Consider the following 27,469-nt stretch of genomic DNA (forward strand, 5'->3'; position numbering starts at 1 on the left):
AAGACCATTGCAGATGTCTCGAGTCAGGGTGAAAGCATCTGTAGTCTGTTTATTTTTAGCCCTCCAAGTGGCTCTAAGATGCCGAACAGAGTAGGAGTTCTATGTAAATTCAGTAGGGCCTCATTGCTACACCCCACAATCAGTCGGAGAAGGTACTCCGAGGCTTTTGATCTATGCTATGGGGTTTGGATTCAGTACTTCCGGGGACAGCTTCAAGCGTCAGCCCTGTCACAGCTCCTGATGATGGCGTCAAACACAGCAGTGTACTCCTCTTTCTGTGGCACACATTTGCTCTGACCCCACACTCTCTAGTAATTTTCCATTCTCCACAGCAATAGAGTGAGACACTCTGACCAAAGCTTAGGGAACTGTCGCCTTCGAGATCTGGCACAGCTTTCCAGCCTTAGTCCACACCCTCTGTCCTTCTTTCAAGACTCCAGGTGATCTGTACTTCTAGGTTTGCAAACGTACCGTGTATGTTGACCTCTGGCTGGTGAGCCTGCTTTCCCCTCGGCTGCTGTCTTTGCCTAGCTAACGTTAAATCATTCACTCAAACTTCCACTTGACTGGTCCTGGCCAAGGTCATTTTTCTCTGGATTCCCTGACATCACATGCTTCCTTATTCATCATCTTTGCATGGCTTGTTTCCATCTTTTCTGTAAGACTGTAAGTACCTCAGAGGAAAAGGCACTGTCTTTCCTGCTCACTGTGAGAAGCACCAGGGACTGATGCATGTGTGGTAGGCAAGCAGGAGATATTTCTGCAGTTAAACTTCAGATGGGGAGGAATAAAATTTACTTAGGATTTGGGTCGAGGGTTAGTACACAGTGAGACTCAGCAGTAGATGTGGCGTCTGACATCTCAAAACGTTTCTTAAGTGGAATTTGGAATGCAGATGGTCTAAGCACATAATCCTTGTTGGATGGAATTTGAGTATTGCTGGGCAGAAGGACAGAGGATAACCAACTCATGATGCGAACTGAGTTATCAGAAGATAATTGGTGTGAACAGCCGAAGTATGGGTCTGTTTCCACGTCGCATGTTGGGAATATGACCACTTCACTTACTACTAAAACATAACCAAAGCCAGGCACAGTGGATCATGGCTGTAATAATCCTAACGCTTGAGAGGCTGGGAGGGGGCATCCTTATAAGTCTGAGGCCAGCTTGGGATACATAGTGAGATCCTGTCCAAAAGCTACTATCCCTGCCCCGCACTGACCCCTCAAACACATTCCCTTAACACTTGTGTTGTTTAGGGTATGGTGAGATCTGAGTATGCAAGCAAAGTGTTATCTTTTTGGATTCTTAAAGAAACAAATAACTTGAAGAACATCTTGTTTTTGAGACAAAGTCTCACCACACAGGTGGCTGGTAGTGCTATGTATACTGGGGTTGGCCTCAAGCTCACAGAAATCTGCTGCCTCTGCCTCCTGCGTGTAAGAATTCCAGCTGTGTGCCATGAGGCCCAGCAAGAGACGCTCATGTTTAAAGCCATTTTAGTATCGTATAAATGTAAATTATTGTTTTCCTTTCTGTTAGGTTTTCATGTGTATGAGTGTGCATGTGCTGTGAACTCATATGTACTAAGTACATATTCTATCATTGTTTTGCACCCCTGCTCAGTAATTTTCTAATTTTTTTGAAAATTAAATTGTAATATAATTACATTATTTCCCCTTCCTTTCCTGCCCTTTAAGACCCCCTATTTACCTCTGCCCTTCCCCTCTTAAATTCATGAGCTCCTTTTCTTTAATTGTCACACACACACACACACACACACACACACACACACACACCTAAATGTATAAATAGAACCTGCTTAGTCTGTATAACATTGATTGTGTGGACATGTTTTCAGAGTTAACAATTTGGTACTGTCTAACCGGTGGTGTGCTCTCCCCCAGGACTATTTCCCTTCCCCCTTTAGGATTCCTTATTTGCGTGTAGGTCTTTGTCCAGGGTTGTGGTCCTGTGAGCGTCCCCAGATCCACGTTAACATGTCTGTTAGTGATGTTCTTGCTCTGACCATGCTCAGATCGTCATGGATGAGACTTCATGACCATGGATGTAGCTCTGATCTTCCTAGGAGACCCAATCTTAGAGCAAAGTCTCTGCTTTCCTGACTCTTACCATCTGTCCATTGCCCTTTTCACAGAAACCCCTGAACCTTAAGTGCTGGGGTTATATTATGGATATATTAGTTGGGACTGAGTGCTGCAACTTTAACTAAACAATTAACTAATTTTTGTGGTGTTGAGGATCAAACCAGGCATATGCTACGCAAGTCCTCTGCCACTAAGCCATAGACTCAGCCCCAAATTGAGGTTTCCCTAACTTCAGAGGTTCTCTTCCAAAATATGACCATCATTTTTTTCAGAGTAAGGCAGAGATAATTTTATTTTCTGAAGAATTTGTTCAGAATATTACAGAAAACAAATGTCCTTTCTGCATTGAGTAGTGTAGTATTTTCAGTGGCATCAAGTTTTGATATTAAAAAATATAAGTGACAACAATAACGTATTCAACTGCAAGTCTAGAAAATCCACTAATGCCTAAAATAGCTCTAATGAAATCAATTGTATCTGCTACATCTGCTTGCTCTTTGAGTAAAAGGGCTCTGCGTTCTTCATATTGATGACCAGGCACTTACATGGTCAGAATGAAGTTAAACCCCTCACTTACTACAATTACAACTTTATCAAATGTGTATGCTTACAAGGTGAGAGGGTGTCTCTGTGTTTGAAAGGTCACAAGCATCATCAAACAGGTAAGTCCATAAGTCATCGACCTGACCATACCCATTAAAACTGGACGGAGATGGTAGCTGGTACAGAAGAACTGCCACATGCATCCTGCTTCCTTTGGGTAGTGGGTCACAAATAGAAAGCTTGCTTCAGGTCTTTCTCCAGACTGACTATTACATAACTACCTGCTAGAGACTGGGCCTACTCACACATCTAGCATTGCATATCATTATCCTACTCGCCTCATGTGTGTCTATCATGGTGTCACTGTAGTTCAAAGTCAACCATGTAACATGGATTTCACCTTGGTTAAGACCAGTTAATTTGAGCGGGGGAATAAGTTGGGAGAAGGATTGAGGGACCCACAGAGGACAAGGACTCCACAGGAAGACCAAAAGAGTCAACTAACCTGGACTCTTGGGGGCTCCCAGAGACTGAATCACCAACCAAAGAGTGAGTGCAGGCTGTATCTAAGCCCCCTACACGTATGTAGCAGATGAGCAGCTTGGTCTTCATGTGGGTCTCCTAAAAAACTGGTGCTGGGGCTGTCCCTGAGCCTGTTTGCCTACCTGCCTGTGGATCTTGCTTCCTAAATGGACTGCCTCATCTGACCTCAGGGAGAGAGGATGTGCCTAGTCCTACAGTGACTTGATGTGTATGTGGGGTGTTAGTGGGGGGATAAAACCCAGTGGGGCCTTCCCCTTCTCAAAAAAGAAGGGTAAGGTAGAATGAGGGAGGACTTTAGTGAGTAGATACTGGGAAGAGAGGGTGGAATGTAAAATGAATAAATAAATAAATTAGAAAAAAACCCCAGATAGTTTGATGCCAATCAGTTTCTGGTATCAAAATCATACCAAACTGAGCATATATACCTTTTTTAAAGATTGATGTAATTATTTTATATGAGTACACTGTAGCTGTCTTCAGACACACCAGAAAAGGGCCTTGATCCCATTACAAATAGTTGTGAGCAACTATGTATTTGGTGGGAATTGAACTCAGGATCTCTAAAAGAGCAGTCAGTGCTCTTAATCTCTGAATCATCTCTCCAGCCCATTATATCACTTATTGACTCTTATACAAGTATGGGGCTGGAAGTGTGGCTCAGTTGGTAAAGCCCTTGCCTTGAGGTAAGGATCTGGATCTAAATACAATCTTCAGAATCCACATTTTTAAAAAGTCAAGTCAGATGGTACGTGTTTATCACCCCAAAGCTGGGAGCGAGGGACAGGAGCATCCTTGCCGCTTGCTGCCCAGCCAGATTTGAGTAATTAGTGAGTTCCAGGCTGTGAGAGATACTGTCTCAAAGGAGGGGGGCAGTGTTTCTGAGGATAATACCTAAGGTTGATCTTTGGTCTCTACACTCACACATGTATACACATGTACCTCACACACACACACACACACACACACACACACAGAGACACACATTCAACACAACCTTTTTTTGAAGTACCTGGGTAAAAGAGGAGGATATAATATAAAAGAGCAAGGTCCCAAGCTCTCTGCTAGATGGTAGAAGTTTGGTTAATACCTCCCTAATGGATTATCAGCATTAGTTAAACACTTGCTGATTACGATATAGTGTGACACCAAAGTCAGAAGGAGCACATTCATTCGGACACAGGTGACAGCTCGTTTGTTAGAATAAGTCAACATCCAACTCTTGCTACATTCAACACGTTGATAGATTTTGTAGGTGCAATGGAACCATGGTCAATAACCCCACATCTGTCATAAGCACTGGTAATCAAGGCTGCACAGAGCACATAAGCACACACTGAGAAGGGAAAGTCAGAGCTCAATAAGCTAACACACAGTGGGTAATTTATTCCTCTGGGAATTTAACCTGACCTCTTAGTGGTTTAAAATGGATGCTCATGTCTTGATTCTTCTACCTGTTATTTCCCGCTTACAGAACACTCTCTCAAACACAACCAAGGATCAGGGAAGGTGGGGACCTCATGTTATACATTGACTATGTCAGCATGTGGCTTCAAGGTTCAGGAAAACAAGGACAAGGAGAATGTATAAATGGTTTGACATAGAACAATCGTGTGAACTTGATCTTCCTGCAAAAGAAGCTAGATGATGTAAGGAAACATGAGTATATTAATTCATAAGCATTAACATCTCTGCTGCAAGAAAACTACTTGTTTCTCTCTCTTTTTTTTTTTAATCAGAGGGGAAACTGGGAAAGGAGATTTCATATGACAGGTAAATAAAGAAATATCTAATAAAAAATTTAAAAAAAGAGAAAAAAAAAAAAGAAAACCACTTGTTAAAGTGTCCACAAGCTAGAGCATTTTAAGATACAGACCCTATTTTGAGTATTGGAGTATTTCCTCTGCTCTGCCTGGCCTGTGCATACTGTTTTCTGTCAACTCAAACTCAGGTGAACATGGTATGAGTTGCAAGTAGGACTTGGACTTAGAGAAGAGAGTCTGAAGACAGTAGCGGTCTTTTCTGAGAGAGAAACCTGTGGCAAGCAGTAATTTAAGCAGTGTAAATTAAAACAGCATCGACTGAACTGCACATACCTGGCACTGTGGAAGTTCAATTCAAGATGGCCCTAGGGTCTTGCAATCTTATTTCTTCCTAATGAATCTGTAAGTGTCTGGGCTGAGAAACACTGGAGTGATTGACCACCAGTAAAACAGATTGTTTCTCATCCCTTGATGATTCATTTGGAGTGCAGACCCCAGACTACTTCTGTTTGAAACCAGTTTAGGATCAGACAGCTCATTTGTCAAGGTTTCACGTCTGTAAAATGCCCCGAGTTGAATTCCTTAGCTAGGAGAATGCTTTTGAAAACTCTTTCAGAGACAATGCTTGGCAGTCATTGTAGCAAATTCTTCCTCTCTTTTTCCTCCACAATACTGTAACATCTGGGAAGCTATAAAAGTATTCATGGGCCCCATTAACTATTATTACAAAAAAGATTTCATCTGCACAAGGAAGGCAAATCACATCTGTGAGAAAGTTTTAAAAAAGCTATCCAAACACACACACACACACACACACACACACACACACACACACACATACCCCAGGTCAAGGCCCTGATTTTTAGAATAATGTCTTGCAGCAAGATCCTTGTTGTATCCTAAGTTATGAAAATGAGGGAGAAAACATGTTATTGAGAAAGGCTTTTAGCATGAAGCAAAGCCCGAGCCCAAATGATTTTCATGTTGGACACATGGTCAATGCATGCCTAAGATATACTAGAGGTTCCATCTGCATTTGCTGGGTAGAACTCTCACTACTCTAAACTGGCTCGTAGGCTTTTATTTAATTGAAAAACTGCCCTTTGTGCCTCTTTCTTCCCTCCCGTCTCCTCTGTCTCTCTCTGTCGCTGTCTCTCTTTCTCTGTGTGCATGTATTCCTGTGTGAATGCACATATGTGTGTGTATAAGTGTATATGTGCTCATGTGTGAATGTACATGTATGTATGTTTCCTTGTGTGAATGCACATGTGTGTGTATGTGTCCCTGTGTGAATACACATGTGTGTGCTCTTGTGTGTGTGTGTGTATGTGTGTGTTTGTGTGTCTATGTGTGTGTGTGTGTGTGTGTGTGTGTGTGTGTGTGTGTGTATAGGTGTGAGGTATGTGGATTGCTTCCCCCTGTCCTCCTTCTTACCTTTTGAGACAGGGTCTCTTACTGAACCTGGACTTCACCAACTGGAAAAGACAAGCCGGCCAGCAAGCTCCACAGATTCTCGTGTTTCTATCTCCCCATGACCAGGCTTGCAGAGCATGTGCAAGAGTGCTAGTGATCTGCTCCTCATGTTTACCCATCAAACACTTTACTGAGTGAGCAATCTCCCAGCTCTTCCTCTGTGTTCTTATCATTAAACAGAATGCTCATTATTTCCAAGTATAGTCATTAAGGTTAATTGAGATAGTTACCTATTGATTGCATCTGCTAACATACAAGACTGATGGAAGAAACTGAGGTCCTTAAATTCATACACAAATTCTTCCAGATGTTGAAAGTCTCCTTGTCGATGGTGCTCCTCTTTTGAATCCTGCAGGCATTTTGCTCACTTGTCTTCAGAATGCATACTTTCATAATTTCTTATTGGGAATTCTCCCATAGAGATATCAAATCATGATGACATAAAATCCTTGCTGGCTTCAGCCAGTGTCTAATGGATTCTGTCTCCACAGCTTGACATGTGCAGTTGAGTTGGGAAATTCCTGATTAAAAACTTTAGAGTCAACATATGCAGCCAGCCTGCACAGAACAAGATAACACCCTGGGTGACAGCCAGTGGCTTTGATGCAGAATGACTGGAAGGAATCTTATGCTCACTACAGGGAGTCAGACATGCACCCAAAGGGGAAAACGTCTAAAAAATTAATAAGGTTCCCTATCATCAATAATTAATCCCTAAATCAACAAACACTGGCATTTTTTTACTGGCCAACACTGGAGAATGACATGGATTGGGACTTTTTCCCTCTGAAAATGCTCAGGAGTGATAAATCTCATGGTAACTTTCAAGTTCTTATCAGAAGAGCAGAGCTGCAGGAATTTAGAGGCAGGCTTCAACGCAAGCTGTGACAGTAGTTGTCACAATTCATAAGAACACATCATATTTTGCTAATCAATCTTCCTGCCTACACATCCTATACTGAAAGAAATCCTTAAATTTGCATGTGTATGTATGCATAGGTGTGTATATACACATGTACAAAGAGGCCAGAGGCCAAACTTGGGTGACATCTCTCTAGCTCTTAGATATTTATTTATTTATTTATTTATTTACTTATTTATTTATTTAGATAGGGCTCCACACTGCCCTGCAGTTCACAAAGAAGACCAGAGTGGCTGCCTAGCAAGTCCCTGGTATCTGCTGTTTTCCCTCCATAGAAACTGGATTCTAAACATATATCTTTGTACCTGGCTTTTTAAAAATACAGTTCTAGAAATCAAGCTTAGGTTGTCAGGCTTGGACAGCAAACATTTTGCTGACAGATATTTTCTCAGTTCAAGGTTTGGAATTGATACCAATGAAGAGTGTGGTTTCTCTCATTACTATCTGCAATTTCCATATGTCCATAGTTACCACTGGATAGGGAATGGGATACAACTCCCCACACTCCAGTCCAAGAATTACATGGCAATCTGGAGAAGTGTTTAGTGTCACAGCTGAGGGACAGAGTGCTAATACATTTCCTGTGAGAAAGAGCAAGTGTGCTGTTCAACATCCTGTAATTCCTAGGCCAAACCCTTACAACAAGGTATTAGCTGGTCCAAAATGTCAGTAATGTAACTCTGAGAGGCCCAGCTGCTGACCTCAGAAAAAAAGAGTCCATTGTCCTGGTGATACTTGTATATGGTGGCAAAGAGTAGGTAAGTTGTAGACTGGCAGGCTTAACTTCACGGTGTTAATACTCCAGATTAACTATCACCACTCAAGGTAACGTATGTAATAGTTTGAGGCCAGAAAGAACCAAGAACGGAAAACTTGAAAGTTTATTCCATGGTTAAGAAACTTGTTCAAGAATATAACAGAGTGGCAAGAACAATCTTGGTATCTGTGGGACTGCAGATTTGAGATTTCTCTGAGATGTGTGAGACACAGGGATATAAAACAGTGCTTTCTGGGAAAGCTCTGAGTAGACCAACCTCAACAGGTCACACACATGTTCTTATTGCAAGCTCCACCATTCAAGGAGAAATCATGCAGACCAAGAGTGCACTGACAGCCAAGGCCCCCAAGCTGGGGCTCAGAGGAAAAAGATGATCTGCATATATCACCAACCCATCCCTGTGTGAAAAACTTGAGACAATGGCCAGAACCAAGTTTAGAACAAGAGAAACAGAAAAGAGGGTGGCAAGCGGGGTCAAACCAGGGCCAGGGCCAGAGCTTGAAACCCAGGTGCATGACCAGGCTACCTCATTACTATGTTCGTTTTAAGTGTTGAAAACCCAATTCATTACTAATAAAGAAAACTTATTGCTATCCTCTATCAAATTCCAATTTTAGCTTTTAGTTGGCTTCTTTTTTTGGTTAGTGTCTCTATTTTATAACCATGGATCAAGATGGTTGCTAGAGTCTAACATCTGCTTCCCAGGATTCTTTTACTGAATGCGAAGTCACACAGACCTTGCTGAGATGCGAGCTTGCCAGGCTCATTTTCTAGAAGAACCTCTTAAGTCAAGTCAGGTTCTCTTTCCTGACACAGGAATCTTTGTAGTGAGAACAAGGAGGAGATTTTGAGGGCTCAGAGGTACATATCTGCCTTTCCTTTGTAAAATCAATCTAAACACTAATGGAAGCATAGTGCATTTCTCTCTGTGTGTGTGTGTATGCATTTGTGTGTGTGTGAGTGTGTGCATTTGTGTATGCGTGCATGCCTGTGTGCGTGTATATTGTATGGTGATGGTTCTGATGCTCTGATTAGTCATCTGTCTACTAACACTGAAGGTCCTCACCCCCAATTGGTTTATGATCTATCAATAAAGATGCTAGGAGTTAATGGCTGGGCAGAAAAAAAAAGAGGGAGGACTTCCAGGTTCCTGCAGAAAAGGAGAGAAGAATTGAGATACCTAGAAGAAAAAAACAAAACAAAACAAAGCAAAACAAGACAGGACAGTCTGGAAGCTATAGGGGAGATCTTCCAAAAAAATAGGCAGAAATGGAAAGCAGCCTGAAATCCTCTTGGGCCACAAGACCGATGGACTTCACAGAAGCTGATGGAAGATTTAGAGTTGTTGAGCTGGGAGTGAAGGTAATGGCTTAGAAGTGCCTGACCATTGAGCTAAAAGCATGTAGAAAGTAAGCTAATGTGTACGTGTATTTCACCTGAGGATCAGAGATAGCTTTTGGCCTGGTGCATGAGCATAACCAGCTGGGAACACAAAGTAGTGTAGACAGAACTTCATACTACATGTGTGTGTGTGTGCATTTGTGTGTGCGTGAGAGTGCATGTGTGTATGTGGATATAGATGTGCTCAGGAACAATCCATCTTGATTTTTAAAATTTTTTTATTGGTTATTTTATTTATTTACATTTCAAATGTTATTCTCCTTCCCCGTTTCCCCTCTGAAAATTCCCTCTTCCATAACCCTTCCCCCCTGCTTCTATGAGGGTGTTCCTCCACCCACCCACCCACTCTCCCCTCACTGCTCTCAAATTCCCCTACACTGGGCCATCAAGCCTTGACAGGACCAAGAGTCTCTTCTCCTATTGATGCCCTACAAGGCCATCCTCTGCTATATATGCAGCTAGAGCCATGGGTGGCTCCATGTGTACTCTTTGGCTGGTGGTTTTATCCCTGGGAGCTCTGGGGGGTCTGGTTGGTTCATATTGTTGTTCTTACTATGGGGTTGCAAACCCCTTCAGCTCCTTCAGTCCTTCCCCTAACTCCATCTTTATTCTTATGACAGGTCTCTCACTGACCTAAGGCTGACTAATTCAGCTAGGCTAGGAGATCTGGCCAGTGAGGCTGAGGTCCTCCTGCCTTTGCTTCCCCAGCCTGAGGGTTACAAGTATGCACCTCGGCATCTGTTTTATTATGTGGGTGCTAGGAATTGAATTATTTACTTATGCTTGCATGGTGAATGCTCTCTCTCTCTCCCATACTGCTTTTCCACGGGCAAAGCTGGGAAGGCCAAACTCCCATTGCCCCAAAGAAACTTCTGAAATAGTGTTTCTATAGTTTCTTCCTGATGCTCAGGAGTTGGAGGCACACAAACTTTACTGGAAAATACATACCCTCCTGGGATCATTATGAGAAAACCAGTTTGGCCTTGCTATCTCCAGTCAACCATCCCAGTAGCATTTCTTACCAGCTATATAGAAAGAGAAAAACTGGACTGGAGCTGAGGGAGATGAACTGGAAAGAATAAAGTCTGCCATGCTTCCTTCCATATATTAGCTGAGGAAGAGATGACTGTGGCTTTCCCCAGCATTCTCTGTGGTGCTTCCTTGGGAGAGAGGGAGAAGAGGAAGGGTAGAGGAGAGGCGAGGAGAGGAGAGGAGAGAGAGGAGAAGAGAGGAGAAGAGAGGGGAGGAGAGGGGAGGGGAGGGGAAGGGAAGGGATGGGAGAGGAGAGGGGAGGAGAGGAAAGGAGAGGAGAGGAGATGGGGAGTTTTTTTCATGCAAGAAGGTTGAAAATAGCTGAAAAAAATCTTATGTGTTATATCAACAAGGTACCACACTAGAACTCGTCTCTGAAGACTGCTTGTGTCAGTAAGCTGCAGGACTTTCCAGTTGGTCTATGCTAATACTCCTTCACTTGTTATTCACTGGAGTTAGAAGGAAATGAGTTTAACATTCAAAATTCTCAAGAAAAAGAGAGTGGGAGAAGAAGAGGACTGATAATGGGATGTGATGTGAATAAAAAAAATTATGTTAAACTACTCATGTCCTGAATGAGTGTAAACCAAGGATGGTTTATTCTTTCCTTCTGTCTTGTCCATCTTTCAACCAATGTTTGCTAGTCACAGGCTATGCTGGGCAGTGCTCTAGGTGGAGAGTGTGAACTGATGGGCCTTCTCTCCTGGAGTTGGTAATCTAGTAAGAAACAGAACCCCAAGTGTCAATCAAGCTACACACAGTGGTGTGAATTTACAAAGAGAAACTTGCTCAAAACAAACATGAGAAACTTTAAGACAGGCATCCAGCAGCCCAGCAGGTCTTGAAATGAGAATGGATGAAAGTATAGATTGGTCCAGCCGCAGTGGTGAAGAACATCTTGGACAGGAAGTGTGTGTCAAGGGTCCAGAGCAGGAAGCAGGGCAGGAGCTGGCCAAGGAGGCAGAAGTATCAGGGTAATGGGAGGATGTGTGCTGTAGGGGTGGGTGATATACAAGGATTAAACACAAATGATATTTTTGATTTAACTGTATTCTCCTGAGTATCCAAAGTTGCTTTTTCTTGGGAGCAGGGCAATTGGAGTAAATATACATTGTAAATCATGGTATAAGTTTGTGGGTGGGTGGGAGAATTGGGGGTGGGGGTGAATGCAGACAAGCAGAGGCCAATAAAATCCCTGTGTTTTCTAGTGATGCATGCTTAAAGATGTGTCATTTGCAATCTTCCTTTTAAGCTATTTATAATGTCCTGTTTATGGAGGGGTATTCAAATGGCACCTTGGCTGATCTGCTTTGATAGTTCATCATAAATGCTAGCCAAGTCATTTGTACTTAAGTCTGAGTTCAAAGTGACCACTTATTTAACACTCTGTGCTTTGATAGCATCCTTAGCTCAGGAAGCTTCCCAGAATGCACGAGGTAATTAAACAGGCCTATACTTTAAGCCATCATGCACTAGAAACTTTGTCATCATGAAGATATATATATATATATATATATATATATATATATATATATATATACCCTTTGGTCTCATATGCCTCCCCACACAGTAATGACCAAAAAAATGCTGACCTCATGCTATGCCTTAATGACATAATTATCATGATGGTGATGCGTGTGGGATGCTACTAAGTGGCACTGCTGGTACAGCACACAAAACAAATGTGCTGCCTTGATGGCCTAAGGTCCAAGGCTCAGAGAATTACAGGTAGATTTGCTTATAGCAGAGGAGAGAGATTGGCAGCCTTGGTATTACAGATTAGGGTTGAGGGGGACCATAGGAGGATGATAAATCCCTCCCATCTGCTGCTATTTTTGAAAGGACGGATATCAGGGAACAATTTTCAATGTTCAAAAACTCACCAAGTAAAGGAGAAAAAGCTTTTCCCTACATCATTTTCACAGTTGTGTTAAGATAGCACTGACCTGCCAGAGAATTATTGAGAAGCCAGCAGAGAAGGAAATAAAACATAGCAAAATGCCATGTGAACCAAATAGAAAGAACTTCCAACTGCCAGGGCCGTTGCATCTATGACTCTGAGTTCTAAGAAGATTCCTGAACTGTTGTCAGCTTAAGGCATTTCTTCTTGTTCTTCATTAATTGGTGAAAAGGTAACTATCAGGAAGGGAGGCCCTTAGACCCCAGGGTGCCAGGGTGGATGGCAGTGAATATTTTCAAAGCTCAAGGTAATTATGACTACTCCTTCCTGTTAATATTATTTATTTTGTGTTTTGAGGTCTTGTCCTTAAATTTTCCTGTTATCACTGAGTTTAACTGTTGCTTCTCAGTTGCCCTTCACATTTTGCTTTCACTTATATCCTAATCTGTCTACAGTGAGGTCTTTTATTGCTACACATTTTATTTTTACAATTAGTTAAGAATGTCAAAGACACAGTTCTATCTGAAGGGCATTCCTTCACTGTGATACAGGCAAACTTGAAATGAGCCACTTGCTGAGATGAAGGGGGTGGAGTTGGGGGCTCAGAACAATACAGACAAATCCTAAATAAGTCACTCATCTAATCCCTTTGTTCATTCATTCAACAACTGTTCATCGAACACATGGTTTTGCTATTCATTCCCTCTGCACTGGCAAGACGGGAAGGTTCTGTGGCTAGGAGAATACACTTGGATAAACGAGAGATGAGGCTTCTCAGCTTGAGCGCTCTTTACAGCAAAGAGTATGTCTTTCTTCTAAGGCGGTTGGGACTTTTAGGATGTTTAGTGGCATACCTGGCTTCTGTCATTGGGAGCTTAGAGTCTCATGGCAATAACTAAAACCAGCTCTAGACATTGACAAATGCCCTCTGTAGAACAGAAGCAGCACTGAATTGACAGTTAACCACTGAGGTAACTACATGTCACGTTCCTAGGTTCCTGACTCTAAAATAAATCGGACAGTTTTTACCTAGTGGCATTGTGGTAGCTGGTGAGTGAGCTGGAGAGTAAGCGAGGCTAACTCTATATTACTGCTTCTATTCAGGTCCCCCATTAATTCAAGAATACTTACTATTCACTACTGTAAACAGGAAGGTAGGGGTAGACTCAGGTCCCAACTTTCAAATCTGGCACTCACCTGATCTTCCAGCTACCTACTTTTCTAAGCCTTCCTTCTCATCGAATCTCATTTTATTCTTGCTATTGTCATCTGGAAACATCCATTATGTCTGTTTCTGTCACCATCCCCCATCACCTGCAGTACTGAGAACAGGTCAGGTTTTGAAAAGACTTTCACAGGTTGGTGTTGTAGATAGTGCCAGATGAGGAGGCTACATGTGAGCCTTTTATCCTCAAGAGCAACCTACAAAATCTATCACACAGCATGTGGAATGTCTGAGTACCAGGATGATAATGCTGGGATCTGGTGCATGGTACCATCTGTAGAAGAAGTACTTGGAGGGAATACTTGGAGGGAATTTGGGAAAAAAGGAAGAGGAAAATTAAGATGATGTGACCAGCAATTTTCTTGAGATGAATTTTGTAAGGTAGGGGAACCCTTCCAGATATGAATAAGAGCAACAGTGTTGATAAATGATGCCTCTTTTGATTTCCTTCATTAGTAGCTGTGGTTTGACAGCCTTCAAGATATTTATTTGTAGAAAAATCTCCTAGTCCTAACAATGAATACATCTTGAATAAGAGAAGGCTGACATTTGATTTCCCCCAAGCAATAAAGCATTTCCTCTAGGCAAAACAGTGCAATTAATTTTTCCCAGGCTGCACCTGAGCTGAAAAGAATGAATTTCCATATCCCACCACTCTGTTTTCTGTTATTACCTTAGGTGGCTTATAAACATTTTCCCCTATAATAGAAAATATGCATCTAAGAGATTGTATGCAATAAACTTTAAAATCATGATGCAAACACAATTAAGACACAACACCAAGAGATAAGAATGTCATCTTGAGATAATGACCTCCAATGCTCGTATGCTGATGAAGAGGAAGCAGACCAGAAATCTAGATTGGGTGTTAGCCAAGACCTCCATTCAAATGCCAATGCCCAAGAATCGTCAAGTGACAACTGGATTACTGTTTTATAAAGTATGGTCTGTTAACACTCCTTCATTCATGAGAGGAGAAGGTGTAGGGCATAAAAACATAGCTCATGTTTGGATAACATGTTTATACAACCCTTTGGATGCAATTGTTCTTGACATTATAGAATGCTTTTGTTCCTAGCTGTTTGATCAATTCACATTAATGTGTTAGTAACCTCTTGAGCCATCTTTCACAGATTACATGCTCTTTTAATAACTATTAGTGGCTTTTCCGAAATGGGAGGATGAGTAAGACTTCAAAGAGGGCAGTGGGAGTTGTGTTGAGGTTGCTTCCTACCTGGAGGAAGCAATGTAAACAGAATATGGTGGAACGAAGACAACAGCTAACTTAGCAGCAACAATGCACTAGTGTAGCATTCAGAGGGAAATATTAAAGCTTTTGGCTGGGAGGAGTGTTCATGCATATGGGGGCCAGAGTACCAAACTATTACCATGTATATCTCTCAGTGTTCTAGAAGATATCATTGATGGTCCTGGAGCTGGGATCATCAACAGCTTAACAGCTCTCTCTATTAAATGAGTCCTTGTATTACAAGTCAAAACAAGTAAGTCTCTCTCTCTCTCTCTCTCTCCTTCACTCTCTCTCTCTCTCTCTCTCTGTCGTGTGTGTGTGTGTGTGTGTATGTGTGTGTGTGTATGTATAAGGAGTGTAGCATATGGATGTAAGTGTGTTTGCTTGTATGTGCATATGTGGAGGTCAGTGATCTAACAGTGAACATGGAACTCATTGATAGTCTAGATTGGCTTGCCACTGAGCCTCAGGGATCCTTCTAGCACCAGAATTACATTTCAAGCATTTAATATCATACTCAAGGTTTCTTATGTTTGTGAGGATCTGAACTTATTCTCACGCTTTCTCAGCCAGAACTCACTCACTGATGCATCTTCTTAGTTTCAAAGCTGACATTTCTTACAGCAGAGTCACTTCACTCATTTCTGCTTTGAATACAATACTTGAGATCATGGCCCTTGCTTTAGACAGGAGAAGACTTTAAAAGAGCTGGAGGGGTGGTAACACCAAGTGAATTCTCAATGTGAACATGAGGTGCCACATTAGATTGAGAAGTATGGAATACAAATCAGGAGGTGACTACTGTACAAAAGTGAGGAACCCCAAGACTCTCTGAATAGAACTAGCAGCAGTGAGGTGCAAAGGTGAGGGCAGAGTGACTCAGATGGAGGAAGAAGCCAGCATCATGAGCATTTTTATTATTCTCCAGGGTACAGCAGAAAATTAAGAGGAATCTCGATATGCTGAAAAAGTGATGAGTGACTTCGGCCTGTCTGAAATTAAAGGAGGCAGAGCATTTGAAAATGTGAGATGAGGGGGAAATTAGGAGGATGAAGAAGCCAAGGGAAGTTAGGTAGTGGGGCAATGGGGCAGTTAGTATTTTACAGGCAGAATGTGAAGGCAAGGGGAATTGCTATGATGTTAGACAATGAGGCTAAGGGGTTGGGCAGAGACAGGAGGAAGCTCCTGTAAGAACTGTAGAGAGCCACATCCAATGTCTGCTGATGTTACATCCAAGATCAGGTTTCTCATCTATTTTTTTAAAATTTTTAAATTAAATAATTGCTTGTTACCCAAGGGTGCATATTGCTATGTACCTGTTTAAGAAAACGAAAACATTGTTGGTTAATTTTGTGATATGACGCATAGGTATCTATGTGAATAACTATCATTATTTAGAACAGATCTTGGATTTGGCCTCTTACATGCTCCACAGAAGCTGGTCCAATGTTTGCTTCTTGTGAATATAATTCTAGAGCTTGGAACACTACCTGGCAGGCAGCATATGCTCATTAAACGGGAAAGTTGCAAGGCTCAGAATGGAGCTTCATGGCTAGCATTGCAGCCATCCAGAAATGAACACTTCATCCATGTAAAAGTCATCTGAGGAGAACAGCAAGCTCCTGTTATGGACAGAGAGGCCTGCAGCCAAGAAACTAAATAACCTTCCAAGTCCACAGGGGAAGCAAATGCCTGACTTAGAAATAAAATTCAGCAGTTCCCAGGGCCATTCCCAACTCCTCTACATAAACTAAAAAGAAATATTTGGGCTGTCTCTCTGCACTGCTGCTTTGTGAAAAGGAGATTCCACCTACCAGTTAAGCTCAGTACGCATTAACCTCCTTGCTCATACATCTCAGGGCTGCAGCTCAAAAGCAAAATTAATGGTTAGGTTGGGTTAGATATGATCTAGACAGAGAAGGTGGGGGAGACATACCCATCTAGCAAAAGAATTTCTTAATTCATTAACACACAGAAGAAAACATCAAAACTGATTTCTCCTAACTCCAAGGCAATTTGCCCAAAATAATAAAGAAATATGTGGTCACAAAACACAAGTAATAGACAATCATAGATATTTATTCTAATTGTCCAAACTTGGCTGCAACCAGGGTGTCTATCAGTAGGTGACTATAAAAAGCAAAACAAAACAAAACAAAAACTCCAGCAATGAAATAATATTCAGTGTTGGACAGATAATTCAATGCATAAACATACTTGCCACTTGCTGCACAATCATGGTAGTTTGAGTTCACTGATGAACCCACCATAGGAGGAGAGAATTGACTCCTGAAAGGGGTCCTCTTACTCATGTACATTCCAATTACACACACACACTCACACGCACACAACAGAGTACTTTTATGGCAGGGAAACTACTCTCCATGATCCCACATGGTAGATTCACACCATGATACACTTATCCCAAGAAGCAGAATACACACAATCATAAGTAATTCTAAAGCAAAGCATGAACTCTGGGTGTTAATGATGTAGGTTCATCATCTGTAACAAACCCTGGGGGCGTGCCTGGGACATTCTGCTCAGTTGTACTGTGAACATAAATATGTGCAAATGGTAAGTTCTATTGAAAGAGAAGAAAGATTCTCCCAGTAGTAATAGGCCTTGTTCTGGAAATGTTTGGCTAATGTTGTGGCATCCATGTTTAAAGAGTAGACTCTCAGCCTAGGATGCTGTTGGAAGGTGATGCAACCTTAAGTGGCTGGGTAGGTACTCATGGAGGGAAGGGAAGTCACTGGGGAAGTCTCCTGAAGAGTCATGGTTCTCCCACAGTTTCTCATCTGTTTTCTGGCTACTGTGAGATGAGTAGGCCTCTGCTCTGTGTTCTCAGTACACACAGAAAAGCTAGGACAATGTCCTTTTCATCTTATACACGTGTGTGTTTGTGCATGTGTGTGTCCTGATGTGTATGTTTCTGGAGGCTGGAAGTTGACAATAGGTGCATTACTTAGTTGCTATCCACTTTATATTTTCAGACAGGGCCGTTCACTGAATATAGAGATCACAGTTTGACAAGATTAGCTGGCCAGCTGGCTTCAGGGATCCACCTATCTCAGCGCCCCATCTAGGGATATGGATGCAGACTTCATGAACTTTATGTTGGTACCAGGGATCAGAAATCACCTTCACATGCTTGAACAACAAGAACTTTACTGGTTGAACCATCTTCCTTCCCCCGAAAGATGAGAATAGGAGAAAGGAAATTGCTAGGAAGCCAGGGTAGGGCCTTTGAGAAGAGACAATTCTGTATGGGCCAGGAGTCATGCCATTGGCTCCATTGGTAGTTCTCTCTTGGGCAAGGACCAGAAGTACTTAGTGGCTCTGCTTTGTGTCTATTGCCTTTATCTTTCTTCTCATTTCTCATAGGCTCTTAATGAACAGAGCTGCCTGGAAGCTATGTGAAATCAGAAACTTGAAATCAGAAAGTGATCACCCAAACTCCAGTCCAGCTCTGGGAAGGAGAAGTGCATAGACTCCTTGTGGGGATATCTGGTTGGGCCAGAGAAATTGACCAGCCCAGAGACCATTATCTCAGCTCACTGAAACCTTCTTAACCCCTCAGTAAAGGGCACCACAACAATCCACTTGGGACCTGTTCTTTAGGAGCTCTTCTTGCTTTCTGTTACAATGTCCTGCTTTAAGCTTCTATAATAGCATTTTCTAAACCTCTCCTATTGTCTGTGAAATTCATTCTTTAAAACAGTGGCTCCAAATGGCTTTGGTGACTGTTGATTGTCTGATATTTTAATCTTCTGAGCTATGTTCACATAGGAAGAGAAAGTCACACTTAACACCCATTTCAAGAGTGTGATCCTTTATTAAAACTCTGTATGTTGTCTTGTTTGTTTGTTTATATAGGTTTTTCCTATGTTCCTGGGCTATTCTCAAATTCACAATTCTCCTGAATCAGTCTCCTAAGTACTAGAATCAAGTGTACCATGCTACTTGGCTCAAGGATAATATGATCTTTTGATACCATTTTCTCTTATAAAATGTATTTTTAATTCTAGGAGTATAGCATTTTGCTTTGAAACATCATCACTTAACTAATTTTCATCTATCATTGGAACATCTCATCACCACCAGAATCACTGAAAAAAAATTATTAATGCCATCTACAAGAACATTTAAAAATTTTTTGTGTGCATAAGTGTTTTGCCTGTATGGCTGTCTGTGTAGCATGTGCATGCATGATGCCAAAGAAGGCCAGAAGAGGGTGCTGCAATCTCTAGAACTGGTTTTACAGATGATTGTGAGTCTTCATGTGGGTGCTGGGAATTGAATCAGGACCCTGGGCAGTAGTAACTGGTAGTTTTAGTGGATGAGCCCTCTCTCTATTCCCAATCTATTAGATATTCATGATGATATTTCAGTCAAGGTCTTCAAACATAGACAAATTGCTTCAGAATTTATAAAATATAAATGCTCAGACTTCACCCCAAATCTTTGGATCAGAATTACTAGGGGATATGGTACGGGATCTCACTTCCATGGTGACTCTGTTCTGAAAAGCTTAAGAGCTATCCAGACAAGACAAATCTCTAACAGTGTTGCTTCCCCCAGACAATAGCAGCTATAGTTCCTGATTTCTCTCTTCTGTACTCTTCTATATTCAACCTCCTCAGGTTCACCCACCACCCTCACCTGGTTAAAACTGGCACAGGGGAAATAAGCCTATCAATTGTTACAGACCAGTGGTAGCAGGAATAGCATAAACCCGTGTCTGGTTGGCTCACCAAATACACATGATGCCTCTGCAACCTCACCCTGACAATGTCCTTCCTCTCACTGGTCACCATTCCTGGCTGCCATGGTGGCCCACCAGGTCATCTGCAGTAACATTCCACTTGGTCTCCCTGGCTTGATGTTTGCCTCTGTCACAGCTTCCTCACACACCCAGGGACTGTTTTGTTTATTTGTCTTAAACAGACCTAGGGGTATTTTTAAATTTAAGAACACATTGAATTATAAACTAATTCACAGAGAATTGATAATCTTATTGTATAAATGAGGTGTGCTATGCTAATACTTAAAAGCATCCATTTCTCTTTTTGTTTGGTTCTATAAGAATTATGGCTTCTCAATAATCACACCACATCTTCTATCCACTCTCTTCCTCAATGAAGTTAGATTTGTCCTGCTACTTGAATACAATATTTTGTGTATTGGAGAGACTCTATGATTTCCCTTTATCAGGAATAGTAAGCCTTTTCCCATTGGCATCCTGGCTGCTCCCCTCCCCAAAACTTCACTTTAAGACCACTTCCTTGACAAGACCCTTCCTGACCATTTTATTTCTTACACCATTGTGCTTTCTCACATTACCCATCTCTTTGTCTCTCCATAGTCCTTCTGCCAAGTCTGGTTATTTTGTGTCCTCATTCTCCACCATGCATCATGTGTGATTTCCCAGGAGCCATCTACCAACTCAGTTCATTTCTCTTATCAAATTCTCCCATTGGTCTGGACCATGCTGTTCTGGTTAGGCTGTCTGTCTGGTCATCTTCAGAGATCCACCTGCCTCTGCTTCTCAAGTGCTGAGATAATAAACATACACCACTGTGCCTCACTATTTTATGTGGGTTCTATATACTCAGGTCCTTGTGCTTGCTTCACAAACACTTCACTGGCCAAGTCACACCCTTAGTGACTGTTTGCCTTGTGATTGCCTGTATACCCACTGTGGCTTGTAAGAGCCATACTCTGTGGACAAAGGGCACATCTTTTATGCTTGCTCATTATGTACTCAATACCCATCATTATCCTGAAACAGAGCAGAGTCTCAAGACATTCTGGGCAAAGACATCCATGGAAAGCATTCAAAATTCCATTTTTCACATTTCTTTTGTGTTGTGCTAACACTAGAACACTTGAGCTTCACCATTTACAGTTTTTCACCACACTACCACCACATTATGTCTATTAGTTCTAGCTCATTTCATCCTTGTTTCTTCAGAAGGTCCGGCAAAAGGTCATAGCAGTAGGGCTGGCATTGAGTGAGATGCATGGACTGTTCTTTCCTGCAGCTGTCAGTCCTCCTCTTCCCTGCCTCACTCCCCACTTGTTCCATGGTCCATGTACCATGCAGTGGTAAAAGGAATAGATGTGATGTGTGGTTTAACATGGACTTCCCATCCCCACTGCTCACCTGTCCAGGGCTACTTCTGAATACCTAACCTGGCAATACCAAGACCCACACTGAGTCTTTCACATGATACCCTATCTGGGACGTAGCAGCTGGTAAGCTGATAGCAGACTGATGACAGTGGTGCAATGTGCAGTGTAGCCCTAACTGAAATATTGTGGCCATTGGCATGTTTTCTTGGTGCATAATATTTCTGAAAACAGCACCTTTCAGGGATAACCCAAGAACCTGGTCAGAAGACAGAGCATCCCACACAGCACAACCTCCATCGAGGAACCATTTTTACAAAGCACAACATGGGCCTTGCTATAGAATTGCAGTTCTCCTTTCAAGCCTTACAACCACCAGAAAGTACACTAGTTTGAAGGGATGGATGTTTTATAGGAGACAGTTATCCTGCTCTTCAGGAGACAGCATCCTTAACTGGGTTCTAATATGAGCCAGCAGATGCTCCAATAAGTCAATTGTGTGCTATTCTTTCCTTAAGCATTAGACTATATGGGTCTAGGATGCAATGGGGAAATTGTGTGTGTGGGAGGGATGTCTCTTCTTACTGTTATTTGTAAGAGGCCAGTCACTGAATACCATCACCCTAGGCTATAATTGAACTCTGCTAGTTTCCAAGATGTAAGGAACTCATTAAATTATGTAGAGGTTACATCTATAGTTTTGCCTCTAGATATGGAAGACTCAGAGGTGACTCTGTTGAATCTTATAGGAATTACATCTCCATCATTGATGTAGTGCCTGAAAGAATTTATGATCTTGATATGAGCTGTTCTCTTGAGAGCTGTTCCTCTTTCTAAGCTGGCACTTCATAAGGACCAAGCCATGTTCAGCTCAAGCACCAAGATTGTGAAGCCCAAAGTTGAGAAACTGGACGAGTTCGAGTCTGGCATCTCTCAGGTGCTGCTCAATGTGGAGAAGAACTCAGATCTCAAGGCACAGCTTCGGGAGCTCAACATCACCGCAGCCAAGGAAATTGAAGTTGGCAGTGGTTGGAAAGCTATCATAATTTTTGTACTAGTTCCTCAGTTTAAATCTTTCCAGGAAATCGAAGTTCGGCTAGTTCATGAATTGGAGAAAAAGTTCAGTGGGAAGCATGCAGTCTTCATTGTTCCTACCCACACCAACCCAGAAAAGCCATAGGAAAAATAAGCAAAAACTCCCAGAACCTGAACTCTGACAGCAGTGCATGATGCCATCCTTGAGGACTCGGTGTAGGTAAGAGGATCCGTGTGAGACTGGATGGTGGCCGCCTCATAAAAGTTCATTTAGACAAAGCACAGCAGAACAACATGGAGCACAAGACTGAAACTTTTTCTGGTGTGTACAAGAAGCTCACAGACAAGGATTTTAATTTTAAATTTCCAGTGTTTTAGTTGTAAAAAAAATGACTTTCATTTTTCAGTGTCATCCATAGTAAAAAAAAAAAAAAAATTAAATTTTTTTTTGTTTGTTTTTGTTTTTTTGAGACAAGGTTTCTCTGTGCAGCGCTGGCTGTCCTGGAACTCACTCTGTAGACTAGGCTGGCCTTGAACTCAGAAATCTGCCTGCCTCAGCCTCCTAAGTGCTGGGATTAAAGGCGTGTGCCACCACCACCCGACAAAAAAAAATTAAATTAAAATAAAAAGATTTTGTGATCCTTATTTATTTATATTTATTTATTTATTTTGGAAATAGAAGATGCTTTTGTTCATAGGAAGACTTATTTCTCCTTGTGTGGAAGTAGAGTGGCTTACTTGTTACACGGAAATTAGATATGGATGGGAAAGTATATTTGAATGCACAGCAGCCAAAGGGCATGGAGCTAGGCTTGACTTAAGTTACTGTTGTTCACTTGCAAATCCATCCCTCATGTCCTGCAATGTGTGCTTTGCCTATGTGTTTTGCAAACCATCTCCTAGCTTTGCTAGACTCTGCAAATAAGGAACACTAGCGGAGGTTGCAGGGAGGAAGAAAAAGAAACATTCCTTTCTTCCTGTTTGTTTCTTCAAATCCTATGTATACTTCCTTCTGAAGAGGTAGTATTTCTCTTCACCAGCAGGTCCATCTGGATTGCCTCTACATCATTAGCTCTTACTAGTTTGAACTGCAGTTCAGCATCTCCTGGGAACATTCACTATGGATATTTAGTACCACATTCATAAAAGATTTCAGTTAATTTGAGTTGAAATGTGTTCTAGACATTGCCTCATGATAAAGCCTAAACAATTTGCTAACTGACCATTTACAGAAAAGCTTGCCAACCTTTTTCTTGAAGTCTATAGAAATACATACTCTCATTATGAATCTAAGGTGTTTGCATGCACATGCAGAGACCAGATGACAATCTTGCATATTGCTCTTCAAGCATTATCCAGTGTCTTTCACTAGCATGCTAAGTTGTCTGGCCAGTGATTCCCAGCGATCTCTGCCTGTCTCTGCCTTCCTAGTGTTGAAATTGCAAGCTTGCACCACCATGCCTGGATTCTCTTTCAATGGTTCTGAAGATCAAACTCACTTTCTCACACTTGTGCAGCAACACTCTGCCACCTGAGTTATATCTTCTTCATTCCAAATGATTTTTATCTGATACTAGATAAGTACATATAAATCACATAAGTCTTTCAAGTTTGTTTAGAGCATTATCTACCATAAGGAATGTTTTACATCTGTGGTATGTCTACTAAGATTTTGAAGAGATAGACTTTCATTCTTCCCTTGACCTGGTGCTGGTGATAGATAATGTTTCCAGAGAAGCATACTAGCATACTTCTTCAGCAGAGGCAACAGATGGTGTCTTCAAAAAACACTGTGGTCTTTGCTTTCTCTGTTCTCTCTCTCTCTCTCTCTCTCTCTCTCTCTCTCTCTCTCTCTCTCTCTCAGTTTCTCTGTCTCTCTTGTTTGCCTCATCTCTCTAGGATTGTTGAATTAAGTGATACAGGACAGGCATCAATTAGAGTGTCTAGTACACAGTAAGTATTGTACAAGTGAATATTAGTTCTCATTATCCCGTGATGATCTCTGAGTCTCTAATCCTGTGCCATGCAGCCAGGGATGGTTTCTGAATTTTAAGTACAGAATTGGGAACCTTTTTCTCTGACTCACTGGTCTCATTAAGTGTAGGATTCAGAGTCAAGCACTCCATCATTTCTCACCATAATGAGGAGGATGTTCCTCAGTTCATAGTTAGGGAACTGAACAGAGGGTGTCTAAGTCCCTGGAGCTACAGTAGTAGAGGGAACAGTCAGTCAGTGGAAGCTGCTTTAACAGAATACCATGAGTGCCGTGGCTGACATAAACATTACTTACATTCTTGGAGACTGGAGGTTAAAGATCAGCATTCCCTTACTGTTGGGTTCTGGTGAGGAACTCCTTGCAGTTTCAGGTAACAATTTCTTCCTGTTTCTTTATGTGGGTTGGGTAAGCGGGGCAGGAAGAGGTGCTTGCCTGAGGATCTTCTCTCGGGAGTTCTAGTGTATAAGAGCATCAATCCTACTTATGAGCCTCTGTCTTCTATTGGAAAAAAACCTGCCTCTGTATACCATGCTTTCAGACACCAAGATTTTAACAGCAGCATTTGTTGAAAATGCTGTCTTTTTTTCCACTAGATGGTTTTAGCTCCTTTGTCAAAGCTCAAGTGACCATAGGTGTGTGTGTTCATTTCTAGGTCTTCAATTCTATTCCATTGATCTACCTGCCTGTTACTATACCAATACCATGCAGTTTTTTTTTTTTTTTATCATGATTGCTCTGTAGTACAGCTTGAGGTCAGGGAGGGTGATTCCCCCAGAAGTTCTTTTATTGAGAATAGTTTTCGCTTTCCTGGATTTTTTGTTATTTCAGAAGACAGCATTTTCAACAAATGGTGCTGGCTCAACTGGCGGTTAGCAAGTAGAAAAATGCAAATTGTACCAACTTGCAATTCCACCAGCAATGAAGGTGTGTTCCTCTTTCTTCACAACCTCACCAGCATCTGCTATCACCTGAATTTTTTATCCTACCCATTCTGACCGGTGTGAGGTGGAATCTCAGGGTTGTTTTGATTTGCATTTCCTTGATGACTAAGGATGTTGAACATTTCTTTAGGTGCTTCTCAGCCATTTGGTATTCCTAAGTTGAGAATTCTTTGTTTATCTCTGTACCCCATTTTTATAGGGTTATTTGATTCTCTGGAGTCTAACTTCTTGAGTTCTTTATATATATTGGATATTAGCCCTTTATCGAATATAGGATTGGTAAAAATCTTTTCTCAATATGTTGGTTACAGTTCTGTCCTATTGACAGTGTCTTTTGCATTACAGAAGCCTTGTAATTTTATGAGGTCCTATTTGTCAATTCTTGATCTTAGAGCATGAGCTATTGGTGTTCTGTTCAGGAAATTTTCCCAAGTGCCTATGTGCTCCAGGCTCTTCCCAATTTCTTTTCTATTAGTTTCAGTGTATCTGGTTTTATGTGGAGGTCCTTGATCCACTTGGACTTGAGCTTTGTACAAGGAGATAGGAGTGGATCGATTTGCATACTTGTACATGCTAACTGCCAGTTGAGCCTCTGGAAATCAGTTTGGTGGTTCGTCAGGAAATTGGACATAGTGCTACCAGAGGACCCAGTTATACCACTCCTGGGCATATACCCAGAAGATGCTTCAACATGTAATAAGGACATTTGCTCTACTATGTTCATAGCAGTCTTATTTATAATAACCAGAAACTGGAAACAATCCAGATATCCTTCAACAGAGGAATGGGTACAGAAAGTGTGGTAGACCTACACAATGGAGTACTACTCAGCTATTAAAGACAATGAATTTATGAAATTCTTAGGCAAATGGATGGATCTGGAGAATATCATCATGAGTGAGGTAACCCAATCACAAAAGAACATACATGGCATGCACTCTCTGATAAATGGATATTAGCTCAGAAGCTCAGAATACCCAAAATACAACCCACAAACCACAAGAAACTCAAGAAGAAGAAAGACCAAAGTGTGGAAGCTTCATTCTTTATTAGAAGGGGGAATAAAATACCCATGGAAGGAGTTGCAGAACACTATTGTGGATGTCAGCAAGTGCTGGCTGACAGGAGCCTGATATAGCTATCTCCTGAGAAGCTCTGACACTACCCGTCTTATACAGAAGTAGAGACTCACAACCATCCATTGGACTTAGCATAGGGTCCCCAATGAAGGAGCTAGAGAAATAACCCAAGGAACTGAAGGGTTTGCAGTTCCTTAGGATAAACAACAATATGAACTAACTAGTAGTCTCAGAGCTCCCAAGGACTAAAACTCCAACCAAAGAGTACACATGCGGGGACTCATAGCTCCAGCAGCATATGTATAGCAGAGGATGGCCTAGTCTGTCATCAATGGGAATAGAGGCCCTTGGTCCTGTGAAGGTTTATGCCCTAGTGTAGGGGAATGCCAGGTCCAGGAAGTGGGAAGGGGTGGGTTGGTGAGCAAGGGGAGGGGGAAGGAGACAGGGTTTGTTTTTTGTTTTTGTTTTTGATATATTTTAAGGAGGGGTAACCAGGAGAGGAGATATCATTTGAAATGTGAATAAGGAAAATATCTAATAAAAAAAAAAAAGAAAAAAAGAGGAAAATGCAAATTGATCCATTCTTATCTTCTTGTACAAAGCTCAAGTCCAAGTGGACCAAGGATCTCCATATAAAACCAGATACACTGAGACTAATAGAAAAGAAAGTGGGGCACAGGGGAAAATTTTCTGAACAGAACACCAATAGCTTATGCTCTAACATCAAGTATTGACAAATAGGACCTCATAAAATTGCAAAGCTTCTGTAAAGCAAAGGACACCGTCAATAGGACAAAACGGCAACCAACAGATTGGGAAAAGATCTTTACCAACCCTGCATCCAATAGAGGGATAATATCCAATATATATAAAGAACTCAAGAAGTTAGACTCCAGAGAAACAAATAACCCTATTAAAAATGGGATATAGATACCTTGGGCTCAAGCTCTGCAGCCAGTCCCACAACACCCAGAGGAAGCTCCACTCCAAGGCACTCTGACACACCCAGGATCAGAGGTGAGCAGGAACCAACATCTGTCCCAACACTGGGAGGAACTGGGTCCAGCAGGACCAGGCACACAGGAACTACACCAGCCCAGTGACTCCGGTTCCTTCCGGTCTGCCTGTGCTGGGGTCCAGAGCAGATCTTGGGCTCAAGCTCCACAGCCAGTCCCACAACACCCAGAGGAAGCTCCACTCCCAGGTGCTCTGACACACCCAGGATCAGAGACCTTGGGCTCAAGCTCTGTAGCCAGTCCCACAAATCACAGAGAAAGCCATACTCCCAGGTGATTTAACAAGCCCAGAATCCCAGGATCCCAGAATCACAGGATCACAGAGTCAGCTTG

At 41.8% G+C, this 27,469-nt stretch overlaps 1 protein-coding gene and 1 pseudogene across 29 annotated transcripts in view; one reads left to right on the forward strand and one right to left on the reverse strand.

Annotated features, from left to right (window-relative positions):
• Cadps (calcium dependent secretion activator) overlaps positions 1 to 27,469 on the reverse strand; it is a 470,401-nt gene that overhangs the window by 270,722 nt on the left and 172,210 nt on the right. The gene's annotated exons all lie outside the window — the stretch shown is intronic.
• LOC116073425 lies at positions 21,932 to 22,482 on the forward strand (annotated as a pseudogene).

Source organism: Mastomys coucha, unplaced genomic scaffold, assembly GCF_008632895.1.
Source record: "Mastomys coucha isolate ucsf_1 unplaced genomic scaffold, UCSF_Mcou_1 pScaffold10, whole genome shotgun sequence".
NCBI lineage: Eukaryota > Metazoa > Chordata > Mammalia > Rodentia > Muridae > Mastomys > Mastomys coucha.